The sequence below is a fragment of the Lipotes vexillifer genome, unplaced genomic scaffold, assembly GCF_000442215.2.
Source record: "Lipotes vexillifer unplaced genomic scaffold, Lipotes_vexillifer_v1.1 scaffold1086, whole genome shotgun sequence".
NCBI lineage: Eukaryota > Metazoa > Chordata > Mammalia > Artiodactyla > Lipotidae > Lipotes > Lipotes vexillifer.
In genome coordinates this window covers 351,203-356,833 of record NW_006771242.1, presented here as the reverse complement: position 1 = coordinate 356,833, position 5,631 = coordinate 351,203, and the positions used below count along the sequence as shown (strand labels likewise).

At 41.3% G+C, this 5,631-nt stretch overlaps 1 pseudogene; it reads right to left on the bottom strand.

Annotated features, from left to right (window-relative positions):
* Window positions 1-4,514, bottom strand: part of LOC103084913 (40S ribosomal protein S3a pseudogene) — a 184,112-nt pseudogene extending 179,598 nt beyond the window's left edge.
* Window positions 4,515-5,631: the final 1,117 nt, after the last annotated feature.

Below are 5,631 nucleotides of genomic sequence, written 5' to 3'. Positions count from 1 at the left end.
TCCTGCTGCGATTGTATGAGCTTTTCCACCTTGGCTGCTTAGATCCTGTGTCAGCTCTTCTCCTTTTTCCCTTCTATCTGCCCAGCTCTCCCTCACTCTCTGGCAAACTAAGGGCTCCTGTTGTGCTTGGTGAAGATCTCCATCACTGCGTATATCTTATTTTCTTCTTGTTTATCTGCGTGTATGTCTCTCCACCAGGATATGAGTACTGTTAAGGGCCGAACCGAGCTTGCCCTACTTGTATACACAGGCAAGTCCAATGTGAATGACACAATAAGATTGTAATGTATATCTGAATGGTTAAACAGTTTGAGATTTTTTTTTTTTCACCACGCCGTGAGGCTTGTGGGATCTTAGCTCCCTGACCAGGGATTGAACCCGGGCCCTCGGCAGTGAAAGTACTAAGGCCTAACCACTGGATCACCAGGGAATTCCCGAGACTCTTCATTTAGTCATTTCACAGATACCTATTGAAGAACTCTCCTGAAATATACTGTGAGAGGATAACTGAAAATAAGAGACTCTGGCCTCAAGAAATTCACTGTCCTAACGGAAGAGATAAGTCATAGGTCATAAATAACTCTGTCATACCAGGTAGAAATTCAGACCTAGAGTAAAAAATAACGCTTTCTAGAGTGAAAGCCTTCCCTATGCTCAATGTCAGCAAAGGACTATAGCAAATGCAACTCGGGTCTGCCCCACTAAAATGGACTTCTGTTTAAAGTGAATGAGACAGTATGGAAATGTCAGTCAGTCTCCAGTACCATTACTTAAATGTGCCTCCAATCACCAGGTTATTGTTTTCCATTGCTAATGTTAGTGGATTTACCTTTGTAAGTAGACATTTGTGCTAACCTAACAAATTCACTTTAGGAAAATAATATGATGTATCTTGCTGGGTTAATAGCACCTTATTGGTTGTGGTAAGAATTAAATGAAATATGTGTTAACATATTTTATATAATAAGTATCCAAAATGTTCTTCTTGGCACTAGGGGTATTAAAATAAGCTTGGAGAACTCCACATCCACAAAAGAGTATCAGTAAAAACATAGATTTGGCAACTTGAATTGTTATTCTTTGTTAAAGAACATCTGTGATAATCTTCAAGCATGTACAGAATGGCCCAGGCCCCACTGGATTTGACCTCTCCATCCCAGACATGTTTGGAACCAGACTTCCTTGTATCAGTGATGTGATATCTGAAAGTAACAACTCAAGCAGTCTATCACAGTACACCTTGTAAGACAACCAGAGGACTAAATCCAGAATATTGCCTTATTTGGAGTACGTTGTCCTGAAGAGGAGCAGAATTTGCCACCCCAAATATGCCTCTTTGGCATAAGAATTATTTTGAGCCGATTATTTTTAAAAAACAGCAGGGGACCTCCCTGGTGGTTCAGTGGTTAAGACTCTGCACTTCCAAAGCAGGGGCCACGGGTTTGACCCCTGGTTGGGGAACCAAGATCCCATATGCCATGTGGCATGGCCAAAAAATAAAATAATAAAAAGGAACAGCAGACACAGGAGAGGCTCTGACAACCAAGAAGAAGCTGACCTTTTGTAAGACATTTAAGTTTAAAAAGGAAATCTCCACTTGTAGGGTGGAGGGTGTCTCCCTCGTGTACCAGGAAGAGAAGGATGACCAAGTCTCTAGAAACTCTTACCAATGGCGAAGCTGTGGACTTAAATCTGCATAATAACCTTACCCTTGTTTACTGTGCTTTGCCTGGTAACCTCCCATAAGTGGCTCCCCCTCCTCAACATCTTCTTTTGTCTTTATCTGGAGATGGTATTGAAGGCGGTGGCTTGGGCTATTTCAGAGAGTTACAGTTTTTCTGGGTCTCTCCCATGTATACAGGAGGTATCCATGCTATTAAACTTCTGCTTGTTTTTCTCTTGCTAATCTGTCTTATTACGGGGGGCATCTCAGCCAAGAACCTAGAAGGGTAGAGGAAAAATTACTTTTCCTCCCCTGCAGTCCCTTTTCCCTAAATATTTAACTCTTTCAATTCTCAGAGAGTCCTGCCGAATGCATCCCTGAGGGACCTGGCTCCCCCTTGCAAGGCAAGCAAATAAATTCAGCTTTGTTTCTTACCATTTAACGCCTGTGTTCTAGCTTCTTCTAACTGTGGAAGAGCTACAGGTCTGTGTTAGCTTCAAAGAAATTAACTTATTGGGGAAATCCATCATAGAATATAAAATACTCCCAGCCTAATAAAGTGTTCGAAAGGATGATGATAGTAAATCTTTATAGACTATAAAATCACAGTATTTGCTCTTGAAAGGATAGAACAGCCTTCAAATATTTTAGAAATGAGAAGAAAGGTGCCATTTATAAATGTGAAAATCATAGCAACAATTTCTTTTCATTTTTAAAGTTATATTCTTCTTCTGTATGTTGTTTAGGTTTTGTTGGCTTGCTTGCTTGTGCCTTTCTCTGCACTGTCAATTTATTTACATATGTTGGAGCACCCTTAACGAAAGTTTGGGTAAACGCTACTATGGACTTCTGTTTCTTCTTTTCTTATATCTAACTTTTTCTGGGGAAAATCACGTGGAAAAGAACATCAAGGGGGTTTGAAACAGAAAACAAGTCATAAAATTTGCAACTTGAGGTGATTAGGGTAGCAATACATATGGACAAACGGAGAGACATTCTCATTCATTTTGCTCTCTGTTGTTCTGATTAGGTGACAAGGGTTTTGTTGAAGAACTCATGGTAGGCATGTACAGCTTCCTTCAGAGCTGCATAATTGGCCATCTTCTTTCCAAGGGCCAAAATACATTAATGATATAATTGTAGGAAAGTAATGGAACTTTCATCCTATCTGCCTACCTGCCATCTATCAAGTTAATCACTTTCACTGTCTTTCTCCTTTTCTTTACTTTTTCCTCCATCCCTTCCTTCTGCCCTCTCTCTTCTGTACGTCATCCTGTATCACCCTTTAGCCTATGTCTTCCTTCCCAGCCCTCTCTCTTTAAAATCGCATATGGTGATATTGACTCAGAAAGCCCAACAACTTTCCACGTATGGCTAGTGCCCTGTAAGTCTAGAGAGAATTGGATTAGCTGTTTTTCAATTTGTCAAGAGGCGATGGAGCAAATTTGACCAAATGCTTAGAAGGTAGAATATGAAAAACGAAGAGGAGTCCCACGTTTGCTTTTAGTAGAGATGATGACTACACTATGCTGGGGGCTGATGACTGTCTTTCCCCTGTAGTTATAGGCAGATATGCTGTCGTGTGGGTGATACAGACAGATATAATATGCGTGTAACTCTAAAGGAGATGGACTCTGCGGTGTACTGTTGTCTTTAAAAATTGCAGTGGAAATTGCCCTTTCGTACTGGCTTTCTCTCAAGGAAGTTTTGTGAACCTCAGCGCTTTCAATGCCAAAATGTTAAAGGCTTCCTGGAAGACTGAGAGAAAAGGTTCTCAAACCTCCACCTTGCTTTCTGCCCTTGAAGGTGTTATGTGACATGCTGACGAAGAAAAGAAAGAGCCAGCAAAATTCTGCACAGGAAAATAATGACAAATAGTGCCTGGCTTTTGTGGTTACTACCCAAACCATTCAGGCATATCACAAACTTTCAGAAAGCCAGTAGTTGAAAAAATGTATTGATCGTTACCAAGACCCTTAGAGAATGGCCCACAATTTCCCATTTGATCAAAGGTGACATTCTAAGAGCAATGAACTTTTCCAGACAGGAAATAGTCACCAGAGATGTTAAAATTATGTAAAAATTTTTGGTGCTTTTATTTGGAAAAGACTGGAAGCGTAATTGAAGTTAGCATATGTGCTAATGACAACCACAACATGATTCTCCCACTCCCCAAATTTCTTTAGTTACTACGAAACTTGATTTAATACAGGCAATCGAAGAGAAAGGCAAATTTGCAAATTCTAAAATGACATTTCATCTATTAATAAAGAGTTCTTGATTATGAGCATATTATAATGAAAAAAAACTTAAGAGTTTTGAGTTCAGAACTCCTTGGGCCAGTCATTATTAATATGTCCCTGGGAAATGCTGGTGGGAATGTAAATTGATACAGCCACTATGGAGAACAGTATGGAGGTTCCTTAAAAAACTACAAATAGAACTACCATATGACCCAGCAATCCCACTACTGGGCATATACCCTGAGAAAACCATAATTCAAAAAGAGTCATGTACCACAATGTTCATTGCAGCTCTATTTACAATAGCCCGGAGATGGAAACAACCTAAGTGTCCATCATCGGATGAATGGATTGATTTTCTACTATTCTCCCCCTCACTCAATCCACTCTGGCCACAATCTCTTTCTTCTCTGGTTCTGCAACATGACAGGTATAATCCTGCCTTAGAGGCTTTGCATTTGCTCTCCCCTCAGGCTAGAGTATTATTCCCTCAGAGAGCCACATGACATATTCCTTAATCAACTTCAATCTTGATTTGAATGTCACCTCATATAAAGCCCTTTGCAGGCCATTCAATTTAATATTTCAAATGACCTCATTACCGCCATACTCCCTTAACCCTTCTCCTACTTTATCTACCTATGTACCTACCTATCTACCTTTCTTTCTACCCAAATATTTATCTAAAGGTAGACAGTAATTTTTTAAAAATGCTACTGGAGAAAGTTGACTGTGTTTTTAGAGTCTAGAAAATAATTCCACTTGGGAAGTAAGGAAAGGTAGTTGAAGAGGGGGAAAAACTAATGGTAATTCTAGTGATAGGTTTATGATATTTAAAAAGATACGGGGCTTCCCTGGTGGTGCAGTGGTTGAGAATCTGCTTGCCAGTGCAGGGGACACGGGTTTGAGCCCTGGTCTGGGAAGATCCCACATGCCGCGGAGCAAATAGGCCCGTGAGCCACAACTACTGAGCCTGCGCGTCTGGAGCCTGTGCTCCGTAACAAGAGAGGCCGCGATAGTGAGAGGCCTGCACACCGCGATGAAGAGTGGCCCCTGCCCGGGCTTCCCTGGTGGCGCAGTGGTTGAGAGTCTGCCTGCCAATGCAGGGGACACGGGTTCGTGCCCCGGTCCGGGAAGATCCCACATGCCGCAGAGTGGCTGGGCCCGTGAGCCATGGCCTCTGAGCCTGCGCGTCCGGAGCCTGTGCTCCGCAACGGGAGAGGCCACAACACTGAGAGGCCCACGTACTGCAAAAAAAAAAAAAAAGAGTGGCCCCTGCTCGCCACAACTAGAGAAAGCCCACGCACAGAAACGAAGACCCAACACAGCCAAAAATAAATAAATAAATTTATTTTAAAAATAATAATAATAAAAAATTAAAAAAAAAAAAGGATACGGCCTTACTTGGGGTGTGGCAAAGGAGAGGGGATGAACTCAGTTATGATACATTTAAACTGTGAGAATAAGGGCTTTTCAAGGCAGAGGTAACTATGCCCTTAAGCTTTATTTGGTTAGTTTGAATGAGTTAATAATCTAAGTAGCCCATGGTCGTCATCATTTTTTAAAATGTCTCTGTCTTTTCACACACACATATATATATATGTTTTAACCAGAATCACAAAGAAATCTTAATTCCCTCAGGGTCTTTCTTTCTTTGTTCCCTCCCCCTTCCTTCCCTCCCTCCCTCCCTCCCCCACTTCCTTCCTTCTTTCGCTTGGTTGCTTA